The sequence below is a fragment of the Zalophus californianus genome, chromosome 17, assembly GCF_009762305.2.
Source record: "Zalophus californianus isolate mZalCal1 chromosome 17, mZalCal1.pri.v2, whole genome shotgun sequence".
Classification (NCBI taxonomy): Eukaryota; Metazoa; Chordata; class Mammalia; order Carnivora; family Otariidae; genus Zalophus; species Zalophus californianus.
The window spans coordinates 19,909,577-19,917,771 of record NC_045611.1 but is presented as its reverse complement, the minus strand read 5'-3'; the positions used below and the strand labels follow the sequence as shown (position 1 = coordinate 19,917,771).

Sequence of the window (8,195 nt, the reverse complement as noted above, 5' to 3'; positions counted from 1 at the left end):
TATCATTTCTTCTGGAAGCTTCCCAGGTCCTCCTTGATCCAATCAATTCTCGCCATTAGATCTCATAGTACTGTGTCACTCTCCCTCAAAACACATCATGTTGTCATCTTGCATTTCTCCATTTGATTCTCTAGTTAGTATTTTTCACACGTGAGAACGTAAATGCCAAGCAGGCAAGCAGCTGTGTCCATTCTGTGCTTGGCACTTTTTGTTCTTACCACGGCCTCCTGGTGCAGGTCAAATGCCTAAACAAATGAATGAGCACAAGCTCCATGGCGCTGGAGAGAAACTACAGCAAACGGCCCCAATCGTGTCCACTGCATCATTCGGAGGAAGGTGTCCTCAGGCCTGATAATCGACTGGACGCCTCTCTGAGACCATCACCTCTTCCTGAAGTTTAGCAAGTTAATGAAGGTGGCCGCCATTTATTCCATTTGGGGGGGGGGGAATCTTCCCTTACCTAAAAACCGCTGAAATATATCAGGCGGACATCCTGAAACACCTAGTGATTATATGAGATGTGCTCTAAAAAGGAGAGAGAAAGAAAAAAAAGAACTGGTTTTGCATTTACAGTTTCCAGCAATCCCACAAAAAGCAAAAGGCTGAAACGGAAGTGTCAGGTGAGTTTTAAAAGAAACACGGATACAGTAAGTTAAACACTACTTTGTGCTGCTGGCACAATGCGTGGCAATAATTAATCCTTAATTACGCAGAAATCTAACCATCGATGGCCCTCTAATTAAGAGTCCAGTGGTTTCCAGCAAGCACACACCACTGTTACTATATCCATTGGCAAGAAGCAGGAAACCATGCTTTGTGCTCTGCGGACACGTGTTAGGGCTGACTCCATTTTCTCCAAAATTTTGAGCAAAAAAAAGTTCACAGAACAGGACTTTTTTTTTTCTTTTCTTTTTTTGCTCCTTGTCCCAGGTTGAATTTCCCCTCTTTTCGTCCTGAGCTTTGGAAAATGGCATCATTAACTTGGTTACATACCCATTGGCAGGGGAACAGGTGGGCAGCACGGAGGTAATGGTGCTAGAATGAAGAGAACAGCAAAAAGTAAATTGTTTAAAGGCCCCAGATGATTAAACAATTACTCTCTTTGTAGTTCATATTTTAGAGTAAATAGCATTTACCCTTGACTGCATTTTTTTTTTTTTTTTGTCTCAGAAACTCGTCTGCCTCTGCCGGCTGTGCGTGGGTCCCCTTTCTCCCCGATTAAATTTTATCCCTCCAGGAACTCTTTTGTGAGCAGAAGCTGCTGATCTCTGGCCAAATGAAAAAGGCCTGCACTTTCTGCTCCTCATCCCGCATCAAGCTCTAATTCCCAAACACGACATCCTTTGCCTGATAGCCGGAGACACTCCATTGTTTCTCTCTGCGCGCTAATTCAGAGGTTTTAACTCCTTCGTTCAGTAAGATTTACCAAGGTTGCTGACAACGTGGCCTCCCATTTCCAATGGATTTCCAGCCTCCAGAAGCCATTTGTGATTCAGCTCCCCACTCTGATGCCCGCACCCTTGAAGCTTCCGCGTGTTGCTCACCATGAAGTAACCATAGTGCATGCGCACGAACCCGATGTCCCATGTCTAGGAAGTATTTACATCCCCAACTTCTAAATGGGAGTTTGGGGAGGGCGACTGGGTGGCTCAGTTGGTTAAGCGACTGCCTTCGGCTCAGGTCATGATCCTGGAGTCCCAGGATCGAGGGCCGCATCGGGCTCCCTGCTCGGCAGGGAGTCTGCCTCTGCCTCTGACCCTCTTCTCTCCTGTGCTCTCATTCTCTCTCTCTCAAATAAATAAATAAAATCTTTAAAAAAAATCATTAAATGGGAGTCTGGGGAGTTGGGAACTAAATGTGGCCGTGTTGCTGAGATGTGAACCAATCTGAAAATTTTAATCAGAAACGATGAAGCATGTATGTGTAGGTCTGTGATAACAGACACTCATGACTGGGTGGGGCGGGGAGTTCTTTTTAATTGAGACAAAAAATGAATTGTGGATTGACTGACAGCTTCTCCTAAAAGCGTTAAGTGAGAAAAGTGTCATAAATTTGGACCACGTTCAAGTTCCAACACAATTAGGGGCAGCCCTCTAAATCTAGCAAAAGTGGGATATCAAACTGCAATAAGGCCAATTCTTGCAATCTATTCCCCTCCAGGCAAAGGAATCTTGATTCCAAGACTCAGATGACTGTACCTCCTCAAGGTCTCTATCTGCACTAAGAGGGGATCTTTATCTCCAGTCTCTTCCTCGAGATGATAAATGGATTTATTGAGTATGCTGAAGTTCATGCTCTGGAAGGAGAACTTGATTCATGTGAGTCCACACACTGAAATAAATAGACCACATAGAAAATACAGTGGGCTTTGAGCCCAAGCTTCACTGTTTATACTGAGATGGGAAAACAGCAGTGGCGGCAGCACCTGGGGCTTGGTAGAAATGCAGGTTCCTGGGCCCCAGCCCAGACGTTCTGAATCAGAATGTGCATTCTAACAAGACCCCCATTTGGAACATGCTGCTCTAAAAAGTTTCTGCAACCAATGTTGGGGAGGTTGCAGTTCATTTCTGGTCCAGACCACCAGCTCCTAGCCCTTATGTGGGCTATAATGACAATGGGTTCATCTGCCCTCTTTCTAGGAGGTCCTCAATAAATAGGTTCTGAATGAATGATTCTTCTTCTCTGTGCTCTGTATGCACTAGACTGTCCAATTCTGGCTTCAGGAATTATATTCCTAACCTTTGAAGTTTGCTTATTAGTTGCTGGCTTGTTCTCAGGTCAACCTGTGAGGGCCTAGTGTTTGTAGACTAATCTCAGGATTAGAAGCATTGTGCAGCAACCACAGTTCCGATGGTGAGCCCTGAGGCAAAATTTCCACTTTCACTTCAGCCCTGTGAATTTTCTTTTTTTTTTTTATGATTTATTTATTTAAAACAGAGAGACAGAGAGAGCATGAGCAGAAGGGGCAGAGGGAAAGGGAGAGAGAAACTCAAGAGTACTACACAGTGAGGGCGGAGCCAGTTGAAGGGCTCGATCTCATGACCCTGAGATCACAACTTGAGGGGAAACCAAGAGTCAGATGCTTATCCCCACCCCATGAATTTTTAAACCTCTTTTACTAGCAAGAATCACTTTCTGGCTGCTATGAAAAGCCCAGAGTGCAGAGCCAGGGCACATCCTGTGTTAACACTATTAAACTTCCCCCAACAGAGCTATGACCCAGCCTGTGCCACACTATTAAACTTCCCTGTCCTGCCACTGACTACAATCCGACTGCAATCACTTTGTCCCAAGCATCAATAATAATGGAACACAAAGTAGACTCTCCTGCTTCCTCAGCCCCACTTTTCAAAGTGGAGTGGATGTGTCTTTTTCTAACCAGACTTGGCTTTGCTGCAGGTCATCATAAAACAAAAGAAAAATAAATACCACCACCACCACCACTACCACCTGTCTCGAGATATTGAAAGGGAGGCAGGGAATGTGAAATAAAGAGAATGTTTAGGGCAAATATGATGGTTGTTTCATCCTTTTTTTATTTCACCTTTGGGTGCATGAGCATCTCCAAGAAGACACCCGTTACCTTTAGTTCCATCTTTTCTAACGCCACATACAGAGGGTGAGAGGGCCTCATTACTTTCCTCTCCAAGTTTGGAGTTGGCCTGCCCCCCACACCGAGCCCCCCAAGGGTTTGCTTTAGCTCTGCCCTCCCTGAAGGCCACTTCCTGTGCCAACTCCCCTTCCCCAAATGGCCCCCTCCACATGCCACTCCCTCCCCCAATACAGCTGCTCACTTACTCTCATCTTCACTTATTCACATACCCTCAGAATGTCTCTTTACTTTCCCATTTATCCCCAACTGGGAGTCATGGTGACCCATGGATTTAAGGGTTAGATGCCAGTGGCTTAAAACCCATCCTGTCTCCTGCTTGTCAAATGATAGTGGATAACTCATTTATCACCTTTATGCCTCTGTTTCATCCTCTGTTGAACGTAAGTAGTAGTATATATAACATAGGGTTGTTATGCCCATTAAAAAAGTAGGCCCATATCAGGTACATAGGATAATGGTCAGTGCATAATAACTGCTCCCATACCATCCACCAGGCCCTGCTACCGGGGGTCCTGAGGAGTTTCTATGTATCAGGCCTGTCAAGAGAGGAGGAGGAGAGGCTTATGGGAGCCCACCTCCCTCATATGTGAGATCAGACGCAACTCTTTCTCAATCCTGTAGCTTCCCCAACTGTCAAAGAAAATACACAAAAGTTGGAGCCATCTTGAAAATCAGTGAGTGGAATTCTAAGACCTTGGGCAGGGGGAAGTATTATAGAGAAAAGAGACACCAATTTTCCAACCAGACAAATCCAAGCCAGACAAGCTGTGTGACCTCAGGCAAATCACTTGAGCTCTCTAAGCTTCCATTTCCTCATTTGTAGAATGGAGATAAACATGGCTCCTTGCAGAGGTTGCAGTGGGATTAAATAAATGTGTTTAAACATCTAAAACAGCAGATACATAATTGGGGATAAACAAGTGAGAGTCTGTCGTCTCTCCTGCCTTTTCATAAAAGATCAGGGAACATCGACATTGAGGAGGCTGACATCATAACCTGCTCCTCAAGCAGTGACAGCTACTCCTGAGCCATCAGCACAGGAGTGATCACTTGAGCTGTTCATTAGCATAAATATTCCACAACAATGTCATTTTAAAGCTCCCAAAAGAGCACCTGTTATCTATCCCACAAATTGGGCCTTCCATGGCATAAATCATCAAGAAGCACTTCCCATGTGTCTTAAATGAAGGAGTGCCATTCCAACCAATAAAGCAAATAGTAAACAAAGCAAAAAACAGACAAAGCACAGAAACACCCCACGCTGTGACTTTAATAGTTGATCAATTGCAGATCAAGAGCTTTAATTTCTCCTTAGCATTGGGTTGACAGCAGGAGCTGAGTTCCCACTCATTTAGATTTGATTACTTTGGTGAAATACAAAGGCTCCATTCATCAGACCTCGGCCAATAAACACCCTTGAGCTTGGGACTCTCTCCCAGAGAAAGATCCAGAAAATAGACCACACCACAGAGCTGCTAAATGACCCCCACAGAGCAGGGCTGTATAGTGACCATCAGCCCACCACACAGCTAAGTTGTGAAGCCGATTCTGTTTCCTTGAGTAGGTCATGAGTTATCTGAGTGTACAGGACATGTTCAGTCTTTGGCAGGATCCAGACCCAACCAAGTTTGCTTAATTAATTTCCTCAGACAAACAAGTGGTCGAGACAAACTGCCTCACTACTCAAGTTCCTTTGCTGACCATCATATGAAGGTTATGCATCTCTAATTCCACCAGGCTCAGTTACTTCCTACCTTCTCTTTGAGTCCTCCTCTGATATTTTACAGAAATACATAATAGTAATTATAATAATAACCCACACTCTTCCAGTCCTCCCACAACTCTTTCTAGGACATATTCATGGCCCATTTCATATGACAGCATCTATGCCCTTACTTGAGGACAATGAAGACACTGTCATTGTACAAGACTGAGAGAGGATGAAGGACATGGAGACACCATGTCCACCTGAGTCTAACAGAGCAGACCTGAATCATGGCTCTGCCAGGTAATGGCTGAATGGACTTTTACAAATGATTTAACTTCTCCATAAAATGGTACAGTACTATCTATCTCTTAGTCTATTCATTCATTTGTTTTTCAAATACTATGGAGTGCCTTATTTGCCAATCATGGATCTAGGCACTGGGGATTGAGCAGTGAACCAGACAGACATGATTCCTGATCCTGTTCAAGTGAGGTATAGAAAGATCACCTCTTTAAAGGTGGCTAGTCCATGGAAGTAACTCAATTCAATAAATATACAGTTATTTCCTTTGTAATGCCCAGGACCAGGCCTTGACATCTAACACCTGCTCTATAAATGAGAGAATAAAGTAAGTAATTGCTTCTAAATTAGCCAGAGCCAGATCCAGCATACTTTAAGTAACACGATCATTTCTCTGCCTAGTTAAGTGTAACTCAGTCCGACTATCACATCATGTCCCGGTGCCTTCATGGGGCTGTACTGAGCTCAAGGTTCAGGGAATATCTAGGAGAATGGATCATATTCTGCTAGGCTGGGGGGAGAATGAGATGTAAACAGCTCAATATAATTGCCATATGATACGCACATAAAGTTAGACAAATGTGCAAGACTCGACAGAGGAAGGAGCAAACTCTCAAGTTAGAGGTGGCCTTCCCCAAGGTGGTCACACCTGAGCAGGTATGACAGAGGGAGGAGCTTTGTTACTGGATGTTCACATCACTCTGCTCATTCAACACATGCTCATTGAAAGACTGTATGTGCCCAGCTCCATGCTAGGTTCTTTGAAGGCCAGTTCAAAGTCAGAGGCTCTGTCCCAAAGAGAATCTATACAGCATAAGCAGGTCTGTCCCAGAGGGCTGTGAGGAGCTCGGCAGTGCTCAGAAAGTGGTATACCTAGAGTAGTCAGGGAGGGCCTCTTGGAAGAGGGGGATGCGGATCTTAAGGGGAGAGCAATATTGAAGCAAGGTGAGAGGGGAGATACACTGGCAAGAGGGTTGCATTTCCTACCTTTCTTGGCCTGGAGTTTTTTCTCTTAGGCATGACTTCAAACGTGAACTATCACCTCTGTGGAAGAATAGAACCAAAGCAGGAAATGACCACTGAGAATAGCTATTTTGTGCCTCAAAGGGCGAGGAGCAGCATGCTGAATGGCCTTCAGAAGCAGGGCAATGCTTAATATTGGGCAGAATACAGATGCCAGACAGACTGGTCCCGGGTTGCTGGAGGAGCAGGCTACCTGGGAGGTGGCAGTCCCCAGGCCTTGCCAGCAGAGAGAAGCCATGACAGGCCCTAGTAGGGGCCCAGAGATGGCAGGGGATGCACGCGGTGGGTCCTGGCCCTCCCTTCCTGACCACAGACCATGAATTACAAGCTGCCTGGCTAGAGCCAAGGCCAGCGCTGAGCAAAGCAAGTTACCTGGGTCCAGGCCGAAGCCCTGCTGCCTTTCTACCTTCCTCTACTTGTCAGAGGCCTTTCAGCTTCCAGCAGCTGTACCTTTAAGAGGGGAGAGGAGAGAGACCAAAAGGGTAATGGGTCAAGGACCAAATCGAAAAACAAAGTGCTGAGCTCTAAACTTCCCCCGGAGTCTCTGTATTTTTCACCTCCATCCCCAAATATCTATCATCACTAATAAAACCTTCATAACACTATCAACCAAAGAGTAAAATTCAGCGACAGAGACAGGCCCTCTGTGGGCTGTGAGCATGAGTACTGGCAGGAGAGGGGCACGGCACCCAAGGGAGGAGGGGTGAGGGGCTGGAAGGCCTTGGAGGAAGCCTGAGGCCTGCAGTAAAGGAAGGAGCCCCTCTCCATCTTTCCCCCCAACAGCACCTTTGCCCCAGGCTCTTCAAATTCCTTCAATTAATCTCCAATCTTGAACAATCTGCACTTGATAATGTGGGGGAAGGGGACTTGACAATGGTTCTGAGCTGAATTATGTCCCCAAAACTTAGATATCGAAGGCCTAATCTCTAGATAGGGCTTTCAAAGAGGCCATTAAGTCACAATAAGGCCACTTGGGTGGATTTTCATCCAATATGACTGGTGTTCTCACAAGAAGAGATTAGGACACAGCAGAGACACCAAGGACGCGCACGCGCACACACACACACACACACACACACACACACACACACACACACACACACACACGATCATGTGAGGACACAACACGAAGGCAGCCACCTGCAAACCAAAGGGAGAGACCTCAGAAGTCAACCCCGCTGACACTCTGATCCCCAGACGTCCAGCCTCCAGAACCGGGAGAAACGGATTTCTGTTGGTTCAGCTCCGCGGTCTGCAGTGTTCCGCGGTGGCGGGCAGCCCTGGCCGGCAAAGACAACGGTGCACAGCCCCAGCCGCGAGAGCACTGCTGAGGGACCGACCGCTCAGCCGGCTGACGTCCGAACCAAGCTACGAAGCGCCAAGCCCGCAGAAGCGCACGCGCACGCGCACACGCACACAGACAGACACGTGACGTGCTCACGCACCCACACGTACGGCTGCCATGATGGGATGCTCGGACCTTCCAAATGTCCAGTCCACCCTTTTGAAACAAACCAATTTTCAATAACCTTAGTGTGCTGGGAGTGGGCA

At 46.3% G+C, this 8,195-nt stretch overlaps 1 long non-coding RNA gene across 1 annotated transcript in view; it reads right to left on the bottom strand.

Moving 5' to 3' along the window:
• Nucleotides 1-7,919, bottom strand: part of LOC113936653 — a 58,270-nt gene extending 50,351 nt beyond the window's left edge. Inside the window, exons 1-3 of the long non-coding RNA XR_003524327.1 lie at nucleotides 7,785-7,919; nucleotides 7,017-7,094; nucleotides 6,609-6,665 (exon numbers count right to left, since the gene is read on the bottom strand). This is a non-coding gene — a long non-coding RNA (uncharacterized LOC113936653). The remainder of the gene's footprint in view (nucleotides 1-6,608; nucleotides 6,666-7,016; nucleotides 7,095-7,784) is intronic.
• Nucleotides 7,920-8,195: the final 276 nt, after the last annotated feature.